General features: G+C 45.4%; 1 protein-coding gene across 1 annotated transcript in view; it reads left to right on the forward strand.

The window, feature by feature from the left end:
• The first annotated feature begins 1,321 nt into the window (after nucleotides 1–1,321).
• CHD8 (chromodomain helicase DNA binding protein 8) overlaps nucleotides 1,322–19,245 on the forward strand; it is a 77,453-nt gene continuing 59,529 nt past the window's right edge. The window contains exon 1 of the mRNA XM_056133148.1: nucleotides 1,322–1,414. The gene's annotated coding sequence lies outside the window, so the exon portion shown is untranslated. The remainder of the gene's footprint in view (nucleotides 1,415–19,245) is intronic.

The following is a 19,245-nucleotide window of genomic DNA, read 5'->3' on the forward strand; positions in this document are numbered from 1 at the left end:
TTCCAGAGAGAACACAGGTTTCTCCAGAATGGAAATAAGCAAAGACGCAAGCGCCATGCGTGTCCACGGGGGAAAGTAGGCTTGAAAAGCAAGGCCCACTGGTAACCTTCGGTATTTGGGTATTTTGCTAGTTTTTTTTAGAAAACACGGAAAAGTCTGTAAATTTATGAGCTGTGGTTCATTGTGAACATTCTGCGTGAAACGGTCAGGAAGAATCATCAGGCAAAGGTGAAAGTGAATTTCCCATCCCAATGTGAAGAATAATAGTCATTCTTCAAGAGATGAATATTAATTGGATTAGTTACTGAAGGCCAGGACCATAGGAGGTTGTATATTTTTAAAAATCTAAACCTAAATATTCCAGGTAACATGATTAGACCAATTGTACCCATTCCGCTTTCTATTACACTTTTATAAGCTAGTTTCTTCTAGACAAGAAGAATAAGAAGGACGTCCTTTGCTTCTCTTAAGACTGCTATCATTTTGCTGTGTGTGTGTAAACAAGTAGGTTTTGGACTGTTCGAATTTCGGTCTTTTTAAAATCGTTGAAGATTTTCCCTAACCCCAAGCATTCCCCGTTGACTCGATTCTCTTCAGCGCTCTGGAAAACTTGCACGCGCAGTCGGGGACTTGAGAAACATCTGGAATAGCTGCATCCCCTAACTGGTCATCGCCTATCCCAAGGAAGAAGGATAAGGATCCTCCTGGGAACCGGGCGCATCCACTCTCATCCCAGAAATGCATTTTCTTCCCCCCTATGATTGGGTTAGAGCACACCTACGCGGCGGGGGTGCTGGGTGTCTGTGCACAGTCACATTCGGCAAGATCCCTAGACTTTCACATCCGGACTGAGGCACAGTCTGATTGAATAAAGGAGAGCAAGTCGAGGCTGGGCTGAGTCCGACAGACTGCCCCGCGGGCTCCAGCCTCCTTCGGCCTCCTCCGGTGCCGCCACCCCCACTACTCCCTCCGGGCAGGCGCCAGCCCGACCCAAGATGGCTTCCGAGAAACAGGTAAGTAAATGCGGAATGTAGAGCGCCCCTAACGGCAGGGGTTAAAAACCCAGCCGAGCGGCCTGCGCGTCGGGGAAGCGAGCCGTCAGGGGCGAGCTGCCGCCAGATTTTATTTTCAATCAGGCATATCTGTGGCTGCCTATGGACCCTTTCTCAGCCTTCTAGGACCTCCCACCCTCCAGAGACTTCCTGGATGGCGCTCACACTAGCCTGCTGGACGAGCCCGGAACTCGACCCTGCCATTGGGAGATGCGGGCGGAGGTGGGCGGGGCCTGGGGAGAATGGACTACTAGCAAGCTAGGGTGACGCGAGGGCTGGCCATGCTGCGCCGGAAGGCGCCTTGTTCTCCGAAAGGGTGAGTGGAAACGCTGGCTGGAAAGGAAGCCCCAGGACTTGTTCAGGTACATTTCCCGCCACGCCCGCTGGATACGGGGCCTCCGAGCGCCTTTGCACCGGCTAAGGCTCTTAACCTTGGTTCTAATAACTCATCCTCCTCCTCTCTCCCCCGCCCCTGCCCGGCCCCCAGTTGTTGTTGTTGTGTGTGTGTATGTGTGTGTGTTGGGGGCGGGGGCGAGGGTGCTGGGGGGAATCAGGTGCTGGGGAATGCTCTGGACTAAACCACTCTCCTTTGTGAGAGACCGGGTGGCTGCGGGGACCGCGGGGCCCGAGCCCCGCCGAGCCGCCCAGGGCACGGCCGGGGCTGCTGTGGCGTTTGTAGAACTTGTCATTGCACTCCCGATCGTGCTGTATGTAGATCGGAGGCAGCTCCTTGTGCTCCTTGCCCCTTCCAGCGAAGGAAAACTCCCCGCCTCTGTTTGGTTATTCCATACTTTGGCTCTCAGAAGTGGGGGTGTGTGTGTGTGGGAGGAGGGGCGCGCGGTGGTGGTGGTGGTGGTGCGCTTTTTTCCCTTTTAATTGTAATAATAAAGGAGGATAGGGAAACGGGGTGGTGAGCGTAAGCAGCTGGTTAGTTGCGATCACTTCGTCGGGGGAGGAAAAACAGGCCGTTGGAGAGTATTTCGAGATGGTTGGACAACCTTGCGTCCCCATTGACTGGTCTGCAGAGCTCCCTGTCTTTGCTGTTGCATTATGTAAACTCTTCCCTGGCAGAAGACCCCTCCCCCTGCCTCTCAGCAAATGCAATTTCTTTATTTACCTGTCTCGAGTGTCGCAGGAACTAGCTCTGCCACTGCAGCAGCTGTGCAGAGGCAGCGGCGCCCAGCTATGAGGCAGGCACGAAGCGACCCGAGGGCCCCAGGAAGAGGTGGAGGGTGGCAGTGCGGAGGTGTGCTGGCATTTCTCTAGACCGACTCCTTAATGACCGAACCCGGTGAGCCAGAAATCAAAGCCTTGCACCTTGGTACCTTTCAGAGTGTACTACCTAGCGGAAAGCCCCCAACGCCAACCAGGGAAGCTGCTTTTATCGATGTCCGCGGCGGCCCATCATCCCACTAGCACCTAGAGATTTTTGTTCTGATGTGCCTCTGAGTCTGTCAACACCGTGGGGGACTCACCGACCGAGTCCTTCTTGCTATGGGGCACTTGAACTCCTGGAGGGTGAGTTTGGAGAAATCTCTTCCACCCATTAGGTAATGCTTGCCCATTAGAAATTTCTTTTGGATTGGCCACTAGATAAGTTTCGCAATCAGTTGGGGTCCACCTTATTAGGCCAGGATGAGGAAATGTCTCATTTTTAGTTTGGGGGGGTGGGTTGTAATTCCACCCTTACAGAGAGTTATGAGCGGAAAACCCTTTTTTTTTTTTTTCACTTGACCTGGGTTGCAAGAGTAGCAGGGCAGTATGCGTTCAAGGTCGGGGAAGGTTTACCATGAAAATAAAAGTAATGATCAGGATAAGGGATTTGATGGGCTTATTTAGATGCCTTTAATACACTCCACCTCCACTTATGATTTTTCCTGTGTATTTGATCGTTTGGTGACTTTTTTGTTTTCTTATGTTATTTTTGTTTTTTTGGGTCACACCTACTTGTGTTCAGGGATCACTCCCAGTTGTGCTTGGGAGATCATATTCATGGTGCTGGGGACCCAGCTGTGGTTGGCCATATGCAATGCGAGTGCCTAACCCCCTGTATTATCTCTGGACCCTGCATCTGGTCTTTGGGTTTTTTCATTTCCCCAAGTCAACTAAATCATCTTGGATATGGATGGAAAATGTGTCTGCTGAACTGGTGTACACAGTCCTTGTATTTCTTGTGGTAGGCCTCTCTGCCACACTACTGGGTGATGGCATGTGAAGAATCTTGGCATCGTGGTAACCACCACTGCAGTTTGGGTTATAACAGGGAAAATTGGACTTTTAATTTGAAAGGCTGGATTTCTGATAGGTAAGGTGTGATGGTAAGGGGATCATTCTTTTTTTTGTTTGTTTGTTTGGGGGCCGTACCCACCAGTATTTAGGGCATACTCTTGGCTCTGATCTTAGGGGATCACTCCCGGTGGTGCTTGGGGGCCACATGCTTGCTTTTTTTTTTTTGAGCCACATTTAGTAGTGCTCAAGGCTTACTCCAGACTTTGAGCTTAGGGTTCACTTCTGGAGGTTCTCGGTAGACCATATGTCATATTGAGGATCGAACCCCAGTCTGATAAATTTAAGGCAAGGGCCTTACCTGCTGTACTGTCTCTCCAGCACTGAGACAGATCATGTCTTTCAAAGTAATTCCTTGCAGGGCCGGAGAAATAGTACAGCGGGGAGGGTGTTTGCCTTGCATGTGACTGACCTGAGTTCAATCCCCAGCATCCCATATAGTCCCCCAAGCGCCGCCAGGAGTGTTTCCTGAATGCAGAGCCAGAGTAACCTCTGAGCATCGCCGGGTGTGACCCACTGCACTGCACTGCACCGTCCTCCCGTTGTTCATCGATTTGCTTGAGCGGGCCCAGTAACGTCTCCATTTTTGAGACTTGTTGTTACTGTGTTTGGCATATTGAATATGTCACAGGTAGCTTGCCAGGCTTTGCTGTGAGGGCGATATACTCTCGGTAGCTTGCCAGGCTCTCCGAGAGGGGCAGAGGAATTGAACCTGGCTCGGCAGGGCTGGCTGTGCTCAAGGCAAATGCCCTACCTGCTGTGCTATTGCTCCAGCCCAGGGTGTGACCCAAAAAGCAACAAATAAATAAATGTGATTCCTTGGGACCAGAGAGATACTATAGGTCACCTTTCAGGCAACAGACTGGGTTCCATTTGTGGCACTGCCAGGTATGATTCCTGAGCAGTGCAGATTGTGACCCCCACCCCACCCCCAAAACAGTAATGGTTTCTGGTGGGCATCACCAGCTGTGGCCCTAAGTGTCCCTAGTATCACCAGTGGAACTAGAACCTCATATCTAAACCTCATAGCTAAACCTAGTATTTCTGGGAGTGGCCCCCAGGTTTCCTGAACAGTGCTTGGGAGTGTTAGAAACCAATTCCCCCCCCCCCCCCAAAAAAAAAAGAAGGCTTTGTATACATCTCCTTTAGAAATATCTTTTTTCCCCTTTTTCTGGGAGGAAGGAGCACACTAAGCAGTGTTTAGGATCTCCTCCTGGCAGTATTTGGAAGACCATTTGTGGTGCTGGGGATCAAACCAGGATGAACCACATATAAGGTTAATGCACTTTACCTCCTGTTCTCTCTCTCTGGTATTTTCAAAGCAGAATTGTCACAATTAATTTGAGCCAAGAACTGTGCTTACTCAAAGAATGAGATCTGATACAGTCATCTGTGGAAGGATTGTAACATTTTTATAGCATTCAAATGAATACTAAATACTTTGAAAATAAGGTGTGCCCACAGCCCTGCAAAGATTGAGCTGTGTTCTGAGCTTGTATTGACTTCAGTGCCTGAGGAATAAGTAGAAAACATCTCTTTCTGGCTCCTCTCTCCTGAACACCCCTCCCCACCCCCCCCAAGAGTCGCTCTCCTTTTGGACCTGCACTCCTAGATCTACATGTCTTTTCATGACCAACCTTTGCACTATGGGAGCCAACCTCATGTTTACATTTTTACCTTTAGCATTTGATTTTTGGATACTACTTCATAGCTTCCTTCATCTTTGTTGTTGGTGTTCACACATGCAACGCTGTACATGGAGCCATATCTCCAGGGTGTGTGTGTGTGTGTGTGTGTGTGTGTGTGTGTGTGGTGTGTATTTGGACCACCTTGGTGGTGCTGGGAGCTCCTCCTGGCTCAGTTCTTGGGTTTTGCACCCGGCAGTGCCAGGAATCGAACCAGGGACCCCTGCATGTGCTCTAGCCTTTGAACTATCTCTCCTGCCTCACTGTAACTTTTTATATCTCTTCTTTTTTATTCTTTTATTCACAAAGTTGTTGTTGTTGTTTTCCCTCCTAACCTATTGCAATTTTGTTCACACTCTTTTTAAAAAAAAATTGGGGGAGGAGGGGAGGCTTTGGTCCACACCAACAGTGTTCAGGGATTAACTCCTGACTGTGCTCAGGAATCAATCCTAGTGGTGCTCAGGGGACCTTGTTTGTGCCAGGGTTAGAATCCTGGTTGACTGTGTGCAAGACAAGCACTTTCCCTGCTGTACTATTTCTTTCATTCCTTATTTTTCTTTTATCATTTACTGACATTGGGCCTTTTTGCTTCTCTCTCGCCACAGCCTTTTTGTTTTTTGGGGGAACACACTGACATTGCTCTGGGGTCATTCCTGGTGGTGTTTGGGAGACATACAGGGGCTAGACCCCAGGGAGGCCTTCTGCATGCAAAGCACCCTCTCCTTGCTGAGTCCTCTTAAGGTGAATAAAAAGATCCTTAAGTTTCAAGATGTTCTTGCTTGGTACTTAGTACCCAAGGACAGTTGTATTTCTGTAGCTATTATATGAACTTTACCTCTATTATCTAAACATTTCTTTAGCATTTACTATATTCTAAATTTTAGATTAAGAAAAAATTACAACACTTCTTTCTTCCCTTAATGTCTCAGTTTTGACATGTATGAGCTATTGTGTGTATGCAGTTTCAGTTTAGTTTTTTTTCCTGTTTTCTGTTTGGGGGTCACACCTCGCAGTGTTTTGGGGGCTACTCCTGGCTCTATGCATAGGGTCTCTCCTGCTAGTTCAGAGATGAAACCCATGGCTCCCAAGTACAAAGTATGTGCCATTTTATATTGCCTTTTGGACTTCTATTGTATTTTTATTGCAAAATAAGTTCAACCTTTTTGGTACTGAATATTTTGAATTCAAACTACAGGGGTTTTTTTTTTTTTGCTTTTTTGGTTTTTGAGTCTCACCCAGTGGGGCTCAGGGGACTAGATTGGGTGTCGTGGATTCAACCTGGGTTGGGTATGTGCAAGGTAAACACCTACTGTACTCTCTCTAGCCCCCTAAATACTTTAGTTTTTGAGATTTCTTTAGAGGCCATTTCATTTCATCACCAAGCCATGCTTGGTGATGCTCAGGGGTAACTCCTGGCTCTGACTCAGGAATTACTGCTGGCAGTACTTGGGAGACTGTATGGGATGGCGGGGATTGAACCTGGGTCAGCTGGGAGTAAGGCAAGCACCCTACTGGCTATATTATCACTTCAGTCTTTCTAGAGGTTGCTTTTATAACTAACTTCTGCCCTTTTATTCGTGACTTTCTATCATTATCTAATTTCTTGGTTATTTAAGTCAGACTTAAACTTTTTCCATTCCTTACCCATCTGCCTGAGAAATTTTAATGTGACCCTGGGTATGTAGGTATAAAAATAGATTTACATGTGGGGAGGCAATAATACAGCTGACCCGGATTCGGTCCTATGTAGTCCCCTGAGTTCATCAGGTGTGATCCCTGAGTGAAGAACTAGGAGTAAGCCCTAAGCACTGTCAGGTGTGTCCCAAAACAAAAGAAAAACTTTTACAAGTTAAATATTCAGTGATAATAAATCATAAGAAACTTTGACGGCCGAAATGATAGTAGAGTAGGTAAGGTGCTTGCCTTGCACCCAGCCTAACTGGGTTCAATCTTCAACACACCCCATATGGTTTCCTGATCCCTACTAAGTGTGGTCCCTGATTACTGAGATAGGGGTAAGCACTGAGCACTGCTCAGTGTGGTCCCAAAAGAAAATTTAAACAACAACAACAAAATACAATATTCATTCATTTACAAAACTGACCTGTATGGGGTTGCCATTCTCAGTTGAAGAAACTAGGTCTTGCAATATGGAGCAAAAGTAGTCAAACTTTATTTATTTTTGCTTTTTGGATAACACCCAGTGATGCTCAGGGGTTACTCCTGATTTTGCACTCAGGAATTACTCCTGGTGGTGCTTGGGGTACCGTATGGGATGCCGGGGATCGAACCCGGGTCTGCTGCATGCAAGGCAAACGCCCTACCCACTATACTATTGCTTTGGTAAACTGTTTTAGTTCTTTTTGTTTATTTTAGGGCTACACCCTGGCAAGATGCTGGGTGGCTTGTGGAGGACCTTGTGGTATCAGGGCAAAGCCCTGCAGCCCTTTGACTTCCCCACCCCAACCCTGGTGTCACAGTTCTTGCCTTCAAATTGGAGCAGCAGACTTTTGTTTCATTTTGGGGCTACACATGGCTGTGCTTAGGGCTTATTCCTGGCTCTTGCTTAGAGATCGCTCCTGGTAGGTTTGGGGTCTGATCATACTGGGGAGGTTCCAGGTTCCAGTAAACCTGGGCTGTGCTCAGGTGCTCTACCCACTATACCCACTGTACTTTTGGTATGCCCCAGAGCAGGAGACTTTATTATATTTGGAGTGAGGTTAGGGCCACACATGGTGGTGCTCAACAGCTATTCCTGGCTCAGTGCTCAGGAGTCATTCCTGGTGGTGATTAGGGGCTTTGTATTAGGGGTGCAACTAGCGTCTGCAAGGTATCTGTAAGGCAAACAGTTGCCTTAATCCATGTACTGTCTCTAGCCCAGGGCACTTAGAGGGGCCAGAGACACAATATTGCAGGTACTTGCTTGCAGGCAACTGACATGGGTTCAATCCCCAGCACTCCATTATGGTCTCTTGAGCCTGCCAGATATGATTCCTGAGCACAGAGCCAAGAGTAATCCCTAAGCAAGTTGGGTATGACCCCCTCCCCCCCCAAAAAAAAAAGCCAAAACCAAATAAAAACAACAAATAAATAAAGCACTTAGAGCCAGAGATAAAATACAGGGATGGAGCATTTGCTTTGCAGGTGACTGGCCTAGGTTCAATCCCTGCCTCTCTTCATATGGTCCCTGGAGTCCCACCAGGACTAATCCCTTTGTGAGAGCTATGAGTAAACCCAGAGCACAGACAGGTGTAATCCCAAAACCAGAAAGAAAAAAGAATAAGAACTATAGTGTTTTTGGTTTCTCAGATCATCTTTTTAAGCTTTCATATCAACCTTAGGAATCTATCTATCTTTCTTTCTTTCTTTCTTTCTCTCTTTCTCCCTTCTCTTTTTCTTTTTCTTTTCTTTCTCCCTTCCTTCCTTCCTTCCTTCCTTCCTTCCTTCCTTCCTTCCTTCCTTCCTTCCTTCCTTCCTTCCTTCCTTCCTTCCTTCCTTGCCAGGGGCATTCCTGTCAGTGCTTTAGGGCTGCTCTTAGCTTTGTACTTGAGAGTCTCCTGGCAATAGCAAAGGACCAAGTGGTGCTGGGGGTTTAATCCAGGCCTCCCATATGCAGAGCATGCGCTCAGTCCTTTGCTGCATCTCCCAAGTCCATGCTTTTTTTTCCCCCTCCCACTGTACTCTGGGAATACACTGCATTTGGTGGTAGACGGTGGTTATTCCTTTGGAAGATGGTTATTCATAGGTGCATTGTCCCCTTAGTGATAGTAATAGTGGGAATAGATGGAAATAGTGGGAATTTCTATTTGGTTGGTTCTAGAAGAAACCAATAATTTCACTTCTTGGGCTGCCAATTTAGAGTCCCCAGCATAGTGGAACTTGAAACATGATTTTATCATATCTTCAGTACCTGTCTAAACTGAATGACTGGAAAACCTTTTCTGGAATTTTTAATAGGGTCTACCAGGTACATGAACATATTGTTCAGTTCCCTCCTCTTCCCCCCCTTTAAAAATTTTTGGTTTTGTTTTTAGAACATAGGAGACAGTGCTCAGGAGTGACCTCTGGTGGTGTCTGGGTGACCCTTTGCAGGGCCCAGCCTCAGACAAGGCAAGCACTTACCCCTGTATTCCCTCGACCCAAGCACTAGGTTTCACGAGAATTGTTATATAAATAAAGAGCTACTAGGCTTCACTCCCCAGAAAAAGGGGGAAAGAAAAGGAATTAGTAAACTTGAGGGAAAGGAATGAAGGGTAAAACACGGGGTTGGGGGAGCGGGAGGGGTAGGATATGGATTCTTAGTGTAGAGCACATGACCTGCATATGCAAGGCCCTGAGCTCAACTGCTAAAGCTACTCGCTGGCCATGGCCCTGGGAACCCCCTAGCATTGTCACTCCCCAGCATGGAACTGAACTCTGTCATGTACCAGTGAAGTGACCACCTACCATTGCAGCAGCATCCCCAGCTCTGTGGGGTGTGCTTCCTATTTAAAAATTAAAAGTGGGTGGGGTCCTTCAAGAGAGGGGTTAAGGCACTTGCATGTGGCCCGCTAGGTTCTGATCCCCAGAACCACATAAAAGTTCCCTCAGCACTACCAGGCATGATCCTTGAGTACAGACAGGATTAACCCTTGAGCACAACTGGGAGTGGACCCAACCTCCCTGCCTCTAAACACAAAACAAATTTTAATTAGGGCCAGAGAGATAGTTCAATGGGCTGAACACGTGCTTTGCATGCTTGGAGGCTTGAGTTTGATCCCCAGCACTGCATGATCCTTGTTTCTATCTCCTCTTCTCCCCGCAAGCAGTGCTTTATTTATGGCTTTATTTTATTATTTTAAAATTTTCAGTGTTTTTTTTTTTTTGTAGGGAGAGTGAGGGCACACCCAGCTATGCTTAAGGCTTACTCCTGCTCAGGGATCTCTTCCTGGCAAAGTTTGGGGTATTATAGAGGGTGTCAGGGATCAAACCTGGACCAGCTAGTTTCGCTCCCAGGGGTCTCAGGAGTCACTCCTGGCAAAACTTGGGGAATCACAGGGAGTATCGGGGATCAAACCTGGACCAGCCACAGACAAGGCAAGCACGCTACCTCCAGTACTATAGCTCTGACCTCACTAGCTCAAATTCTCACTAGCAGGCTTTGGGAACTAAGGGGTCCATATTATGAGATGCCTAGTGTCATATCTAACAAAAAATGAAACGTTTTTTCATACCTGTAGTTACCTAAAACACTGCTAGTTTAGGTCATCATAGTTTTGTGTTGCTTGGGGGTGGGGGGCTTGGGGGCAACACCTCCTGATGCTCAGTGTGTGCTCCTGGTTCAGTGCTCAGGGACTTTCTATGGTTCAGGGATTAGTCCAGTTTGGCTGCACCTGAGGCAGGTGCTTGATTCCTGCCCAATCTCTCTGCCTTCTCTTCCTGGTTTTGTGGTTGAAAGGTTATATTCTCAATACAGTCATACCAGAATCCACATTTTTGATTTTTGTTTTGGGGCCACAACTGACGATTACTTAGGGGTAACTCCTGGTTTTGTGCTCAGGAATCACTGCTGGTGGGGCTTGGGGAACCATATGGAATGCTGGGGATCAAACCCGGATCTGGCACGTGCAAGCCAACCACCCTATGCGCTCTGTTATCTCCCTAGCCCCAGTCCTTTCGTCTGTGTAGCTGTCTTGATCGAATTGTGAAACTTTACATCTGTTTCAGTCTCCCATTGTATTCTCCTTAGATGAGCCCTACCAAGTCACTAAGGATAATTTTGCTTTAAGAGAAAACTTTAGTGCTACTATTGCACAGGAAATAATGAAGTTTTTTTTGTTTTATTTTTTGCCTGCTATGTGCCAAACATTGTAGTACCCGATTTGGGGGCTGATGGTGGAGTATTGCACCATACCCAGTGCTCAGGGCTTACTCCTGGCTCTGTGCTCAGGGATCGCTTCTGGTCATGTTTTGGGAACCATATGTGGTATCAGGAATCAATCCTGGGTTATCTGCATGCAAGGCAAGCACCTTAACCACTGTACTATCTCTCTGGCCCATGTCAATATCTTTTATTTATTGAATTTTAGGGTTCGGTAGCTACTCGCAGCTTCAGTACTTTCAGGGGTCACTCAGGAATTTTATGACCACAGGATTCCACTCAGGCCTCCCACATATATATTTTCACTAGCCCTTTGAACTGAGGTTCTGGCCTTGTAATTATCTTTTAATCGTAAGTTGAAATGTATGTGATGTTAGTTTCATTTTTACAGAAGAGAAAAATCCAAGAATACTTAATCAGGAGGATGATTCTGGTCTGCATGGCTTGAAAAACCCTTCCTCTTGTACCCTCCCAATTGGTTTTTTCACTTGTTTGTTTTGGGCCACACCCAGGAGTGCTCTGGAGCTGCCCCTGTTGTTTGAAGGAGCATATGCACTATTAAATTGGGCCCTCCTGCATGCCAAGCATGTGCTCCGGCATATTGAGCTATCTCTCTGATCCCAGGAGAACTCCCCTCCCCCTGCCATTTGACAAATATAAGCATTCAGGAATCTGTTGAAACTGCACCTTTAACAATTGGGGCAGGAGCAGTAGTGCAGAGGGCAGAGGATTTGCCTTGCACATGATGGGTTCGATCCCTGGCATCCTATATGGTCCCCTGAGCACCACCAGGAATAATTTTTGAGTGCAGAGCTGGGAGTAACCCTTGAGCATTGCTGGATGTGACCCAAAAAGTCAAACCCCCTCCCCCAAAAACAAAAATATTATACAACCTTGAGAATATAAACTGTTTTTTTGTCTTTGTTTCTCTCTTAAAAGGGAAAAAAGAATAATATTTTGTTTCTTTAGTTATTTTGAGGATAAGATTATGTAAGCTTATTCAAGTTTGCAAATAACTTTTTAAAAACCAACTCAAGTCAAACTAGTCCACTAAACTTCTATCACTTTGCTGTCGCTAAGGGTCATGATAATAACATTGCTGCCAAATGTTTCTTTTTTCTCCCACCCCCATTTACTTCCTCACCTCTCTACATACTTTTGTTTGTTTATATATGTGGTTTGGGTGCCATAAGTGGTCTCAGAGGTTACTCCTGGCTCAACACTCAGGGATCCTCCTGGTGGTACTGGGAGACTATATTGGCTTCTAGGGATCTAACTTGGGTTGGCTGCATGCAAGGCAAGCCCTACCCACTGTACAATCTCTCCAACCCCTCCACCTAGGTTTGAAATAAAAATGTTGCAATGTGAACAATCCCTGGGGTAATTAAATACATATTTATATTTTTTCTGTTAGATTGAACAGATGTATGTTTATTTGGCCCAGATAAAATATGATATGCTAGAGTGGTTTGGGTAGCTTAAAGAGGGTCAGGAGGGGCTGGAGCGATAGCACAGCATTTGCCTTGCACAGGGCCAACCTGGGTTCGATTCCCAGCATCCCTTATGGCTCCCTGCGCACTACCAGGAGTGATTCCTGAGTGCAGAGCCAGGAGTAACCCCAGAGCATCGCTAGGTGTGATCCAAAAAGCAAAAAAAAAAAAAAAAAAAAAAAAAAAAAAGAAAGAAAAGAAAAAGAAAAAGGGGATCAGGAGAATTATGCATGTTATTACTTAGGTTGAGTACCTCAAAGTGGGGTAAGAGAACTCCAGTTTGTTAGAGAACTGAGTCTATTGAGCTGGAGGAATATCCCCACCTGAGACTCATAACATTTCACCTTGGTGACCATGTGATTAGAGAGTAACTTTTCCAGATTTGATCTTACTTGAACCAAAGGACAGTGCCCTAAAAAGTAAGACTCTTCTTTTTGTCTTCATAATTAGCCTAAAACTTCACCATTTTACTGTAAAAAAATTATATATATATATATATATTTATGTATACATAAAGATTGGCTTAACACTAAATCCACAGGGCCCAAGAGATGGTTTAATGAACAGAAGTGCATGCTTTGCATGTCGGGGTTCAAGTTTATTTTATTTATTTTTTATGCTTTTTGGGTCATACCTAGTGGTGCACAGGGGTTACTTCTGGCTCTGCACTCAGGAATTACTCTTGGTGGTGCTTTAGTGCATGCTTTGCATGTGGGGGGTTCAAGTTTATTTTATTTATTTTTTATGCTTTTTGGGTCATACCTAGTGATGCTCAGGGGTTACTTCTGGCTCTGCACTCAGGAATTACTCCTGGTGGTGCTTTGATGACCATATGGGATCCTGGGGATCAAACTCAGGTCGGCCAGGTGCAAGGCAAACTCCAGGCTCACCATACTATTGTTCCGGCCCAGGGGGTTCAGTATCACCTGGTCCCTTACATACCAGGGTGGGAGTAGCCCTGGAACCGGAGCAGGAAGTAGTCCCCTGAGCATTGATGGCCTCCCAAATATCCATGTACTGGAGCTGGAGAGATAATACAGCAAGAAAGATACTTACTTTTTATGCAACAGACTTGGGTTCGATTCCCAGCAACCCAGAGGGTCCCCTAGCACCGCCAAGAGTGATCCCTGAATATAGAGCAATGAGTAAGCCCTGAGCACAGCTGGATTTCCTGCCCAGCAAAACAAAACACATCTATGTCCTATGCTTTTATTTTCACATCTGTTTTGCTCTTCCTACAGCTTTAACTTGTCCACCCCTGAGCTTTATGGTCCCAAATCTCAAGGAGATAACTGAAATTTCATTACTTTCAACAGTGGTTCTCACACATTAGGAAAAACCTATATTTTCTTGCAGCCTCTTTGAATTGCATGTAAAGGCTCTATCTTCTGCAAGTCCTCTAAAGAAACTTCTGAACATTTTCAGGTAGGAAATGTGCTATTAACTATTTCCTTATTCTGTAGGGAAGGGAAGCCATTGCTTCTGCTTGGAAACCTCCCTACTGTTCCTCCAGAACCCCACTCAGGCATACCATTGGCCAAAAGTTGGAAATGCATTTCTTCAACAAAAAATTGAATATCCATTACCACCTAGTAAGCAGAGAGAATATTGTAATAAACAGATCAGACACAGCCCTTACCCTTGTGGAACTTGCATTCTAATGGGGTCAAACACTTATATGATGAGTTATTCAGTCCTCACTGCAGAAAAAAGAAGCAAATAATAATAATGGAGTCCATATATACAAAGTAGACATTCTTTTCTCTCTGCCCCTTTTCCCTTCCCTCTAATCATGTTGCTCATTATATCAGGGAGCCACACTAGTTGATGATCAGGAGCTACTCTTTGTTTGTTTTTATTTTTTGTTTTTTGGGTCATACCTGTCAATGCTCAGGAGTCACTTCCTGATATGCCCTTAGGAATTACTCCTGGCGATGCTCAGGAGACCATTTGGGATGCTGCAGATTGAACCTGTGTCAGCTGCGTGCAAGGCAAATGCCCTACCCACTGTACTATAATTCCAGCCCCAACTCAGGAGCTACTCCTGACTCTGTGCTCTGGTGTAGCTCCTAGTAGTAGTGTTCTGGGGATCACATGGTGTAGGGGTTGAACCTGGGCCTCCTGTGTCTAAAGTCTGCACTCAGCTCATAAGGCTGTTTCCCTGGCACAGGGTTTTCTTTTTTTCCTTTTTTTGTCTGATTTTGATTTGGGGGTCACTCGGTGGTACTCAGGGCTTTATTCCTGACTCTGCACTTAGGGGTCACTCCTGGCAGGCTTGGGGCGCCATATGGGTTACTAGGGAAGGCAAACACCCTACCCACTATACTGTTGCTCTGGTCTCCTAGCTTTGAGTTCTGAGTTTTTTGTTTTCTTTTGAGCTGCACCTGGTGTTGCTGTGGGGCGGGAGTGGGTGGGCATGCAGTGCTAGGAATCAAATCCAGGGCTGCACACATGTAAGGAAGGCGAGTGCTTTACCACTGAGCCCATCCCTGGTCCTTTTTTTGATTTTTTGAATCTAGAAGTCCAGCCCTGCTTGATCATTTTTACTTGAGGTGCTTGCACGAGTGCTCATCACACTTGCATGAGAGGGTCACACTCTCTAGTCGTGGTGCTTGCATATACCCTCTGGTCATAGTGCTTGTTGCTGTGCTCACAAGAGTTTGCACTCCTGAACACAGTGCTCACACACGTTTAGTTGCAATGCTGTAGGAAATATCTTGCAGTGCTAGAGATCTCAGGCTATAGAGTTGCCCGGTACAAATTAACAGCTGCCGGGGTTGCACTTGGTACATGCAGGTGGCACCAGGGGTTGAACTTGTAGTTCCACTTCTGCCACTGAACTGTCCCAGCCCTCTGAATTAGACATTCATGTGTGGAGTGGGGGTGAGTACAGAATGAGAAGAAAGGATCTAGGACCAAAACTTGATAAACTCCAAAAATTTAATTTTGGTAGAGAAGCCTAGAGAAAGAGAAGTAGAGAGGTAGAAGAAAGAAATTAGAAAAAATAATGTCCTAGAAGCCACCTGAAAACGCTGAGATGAAGGAGTATAGTTTTTGCGAATCTTGACATTTCCTTGGATTCATGGAATCTTTTATTTATCTTTTTTCAAAGTATATATTTTGGGGCAGCCTCTAATCACCTTTACAGGTGTTCCCAGTCAGGCAGGAATATATGCGGGCAGGAGACTCTCAGTAGCCTGCTGGGTTCTCTGAGAGTGAGAACCAGACAATTAGAAGCTGCCCCAAAAGCCTTCATCCCTCTCGGAGAGCCTGGCAAGCTACCGAGAGTATCCCGCCCACATGGCAGAGCCTGACAAGCTACCCGTGGTGTACTCAATATGCCAAGAACAATGATGGTCGTCATTCCCCTCACCCTGAAAGAGCCTCCAATATGCCATTGGGCTACACTGGCACGTGACAGGGATGAATGGAGACATTACTGGTGCCCGTTCGAGCAAATCGATGAAAAATAGGGTGATAGTGATAGTGATAGTATATATTTTGCAGGGATTGACTGAAGGCACACATCCATGGCAAGTGCTTTCCATCTCAGTCCCTGAGAATCTTACCTAGGGTGCAGATAACTCCAGTTAAAGTTAGTATTAGTGACTGAGACTGTCTACAGCAGATTTAGGTTTATGGAAGCCAGAATATGATCTTCATACAGTAGCACCTAAAGTGTAGTTATTTCTGCAGGAGTTGTGTGGTTCCCCCACCACCCCATCCCAGTTACCTTTTTAGCCACATTTGTTGAATTCCTGCAAGGGTATAGTAGTTATATGCCATAAGCTGTGTTTGGTGTTTATTAATCCTTATTAATGGCCTTGTAACTTGATGCCTCTTCATACAGAGTAATGAAATAGACTAGAAAGGTTGGGGCGGGAGCCATAGTACAGTAGGTAGAGCACTTGCCTTGCATATGGCCGGCCCCAGGTTTTGATCTTGGTACTGAATATGTTCTCTGAGCACTGGCAGGAGTGATCCCTGAGCAATATCAGATTCGAACCAAAAACAAAAAAAACAGGAAGGTTAATTTATTTTGTGGAGTGGAAACTTGAACCCAAAACTCTGACTTCAAAGCTCATTCTATCTCCAAGTATAAATATAAATAAAATACCATGTAGGAGAGTCCTCCCGTTGTTCGCTTGAGCGGGCCCAGTAACATCTCCATTTTGAGGCTTGTTATTACTGTGTTTGGCATATTGAATATGTCACAGGTAGCTTGCCGGGCTCTCCGAGAGGGGCGGAGGACTCGAACCTGGCTCGACCAGGTTGGCTGCGTGCAAGGCAAATGCCTTACTGCTGTGCTATCGCTCTAGCCCATGTAGGAGAGTACTTAAGACAAATGATATGAAAGCTTATATGGGACTACTTACCTTTTTTTTTTTTTTTGCATTTTTGGGTAACACCCGGCAATGCAGAGTTACTCCTGGTTCATACACTCAGGAATCACTCCTGGCAGTGCTCGGGGGACCATATGGGATGCTGGGAATCAAACCTGGGTTGGCCGTGTGCAAGGCAAACTCCCTACCTGCTGTGCTATTGCTCCAGCCCCATGGACTACTTAGCTTTTTTTTTTTCCCTTTTTTTGGGTCACACCCGGCAATGCACAGGGGTTACTGCTGGCTCATGCACTCAGGAATTATTCCTGGGATGCTGGGGATCAAATCTAGGGCGGCCACATGCAAGGCAAAAGCCCTACCTGCTATGCTATCACTCCAGCCCTGGGATTACTTACTTTTTACTGTGTCATAGAAGGTTGAGATCAAGAAGGTTTTCAGTTATTAGATCCTGTGGGCATTTTCCTTGTTTTTGAGCTACGTTCCTGGTGTTCGCCCCGGGGTATTGGTCGGGGTCACTCCTGGTAGTGCCAGGGATGAAACTCAGGCCTCATGCATACAGAGCACAGACACTAGCCCTTTGAGCCATCTTCCCAGCCCTCCCCCCTTTCCCCATGGATATTTATTATTTTGAGCCATGCCCAGTGGTACTCAGGGGTTGCTTCTTGCCATATACTGGGAACCATGTGGTACTTGGGATTGAAGTGAGGGCACCTGCTCTATGGTCCTCTGGTTTACGTTTTAATGTTCTTCTTTTATTGGGACTTACTTGTTTTATTTGATATAATCTGTTATTTCCCCCCTCCCCCAATAGTTTACTTGCTTCTGTGATATCACATTCTTTATTTCTCTTTCCTTTCCTTTCCTGCCTGCTTAGTAGGCTTAATTATGCTGAATCTTCATTATATTTTTGTTTTGGGGCCAGATCTGGTGCAGTTTGGGGCTACTCCCTACTCAGTGCTCAGGAGACCGTGCCATTCCAGGGATTGAACCAGGCTTCCAGAATGCAAAGCATATGTATTAATTCTTTGAGTTATTGCCCAGCCCTTATTTTCATACTGTTCTGGATTTCTTTTTCATAGCAGCTTTTCTTAATCTATATTAAAAAAATTTAAGAATTGTTTTTCCAGCTCCATTTTTGTTTAACCTAACACAGTGTTAAAAACAGTAAAGAGATATTAGCTATCTAAAACCTGAATATTGGGGCTATAGCGATAGCATAGCAGGTAGGGCGTTTGCTTTGCACGCAGCCGACCCGGGTTTGATTCCCAGCATCCCATATGGTCCCAAGCCCCGCCAGGAATAATTCCTGAGTGCAGAGCCAGGAATAACCCCTGTGCATCGCCGGGTGTGACCCAAAAAGCAAAAATAAAATAAAACCTGAATATTTACATAAAACTATTTCTGACTTTTGGAAAATCTTAAATTCTTGCTCGATTTTTGGTATGTTTGGTAACTTAACCAGAGCTAGGTCCAGAGAGATAGTAAAGTGGATAGGGCACTTTCCTTGCACATGGCCCACCCAAGGTTGATTGCCGACACCCCATTTGGTTCTTCCGGAGTGATCCCATAGTGCAGAGCCAGGAATAAGCCCTGAGCACAGGTGGGTGACCCCAAAACAAAAACAGAAAACAAATAAGACGTTTAACCAGAGCTGAATAGCAGCCACTCTTTGGAATGGAAATGAATTCTCCAGTTCTTTATGAATCTCAACTTTTTCTATTGTTTTCCCAATAGTATTGGAGCAGTAATTTACATATTTGATCTATTCTTGACATTCTCTGGGTAATCCCCACTCTTAAAAAATACTTCTTAGGTACTGATAACTCCAAATCTATCACCAAACCAATGTTTAAATTATACGTGCAACCTCCTATGTACTGCTACTCAGGCCATGGAGATGATGCAAAGGCCTGGAATACATGCTTTGCATGTGGGAGTCTGGGTTTGATCCCTGGCACTACATTGTCTCCTACCAAAAGTAGTTCCTAAACACTGCCAGGCCTAAGACACAAAACAAAATCAATGGGAATGCAGAGAATGGTTTAGGAAGTTGGTATGAAACCAATGGAGGTCAGAGACATGGAGAACATAGTGAAATAGTGTGATCTTGAGACCTTTTCATCGTAAATTAAGCCCCTTTCTTACCTGATCCTATAAGATCCTCATAGTCGCATAATTGCACACTTCACTTATAATTGTTTGTATTTCTTATTGATAGCCAGGCCTTATCACACCTTTCTCCCTGCATTATATACACAAATATACTCCTTCCTGTTGGCAGTTCATTGAAGCTAGGTTAAGTCTTACTCCTTTTTGGTTCTCTAACACTGTATTACCTAGTATCATATCCTCAGTAATAATGAGAGATATTTGGTGCAGATCAAATATCAAATAGTTTATAAGGCAAACCAATATTAAAATGAAATATTATATGAAGACAAAAGCATTAGATAGGTGTAGATGAGAGAAAAATAGTGGTTGGCAATAGTAAGTTGTCTTTTTTTGACTCACATGTAAGTGAATGTTAAA

This window comes from Sorex fumeus, unplaced genomic scaffold, assembly GCF_029834395.1.
Source record: "Sorex fumeus unplaced genomic scaffold, SorFum_2.1 ptg000098l, whole genome shotgun sequence".
Classification (NCBI taxonomy): domain Eukaryota; kingdom Metazoa; phylum Chordata; class Mammalia; order Eulipotyphla; family Soricidae; genus Sorex; species Sorex fumeus.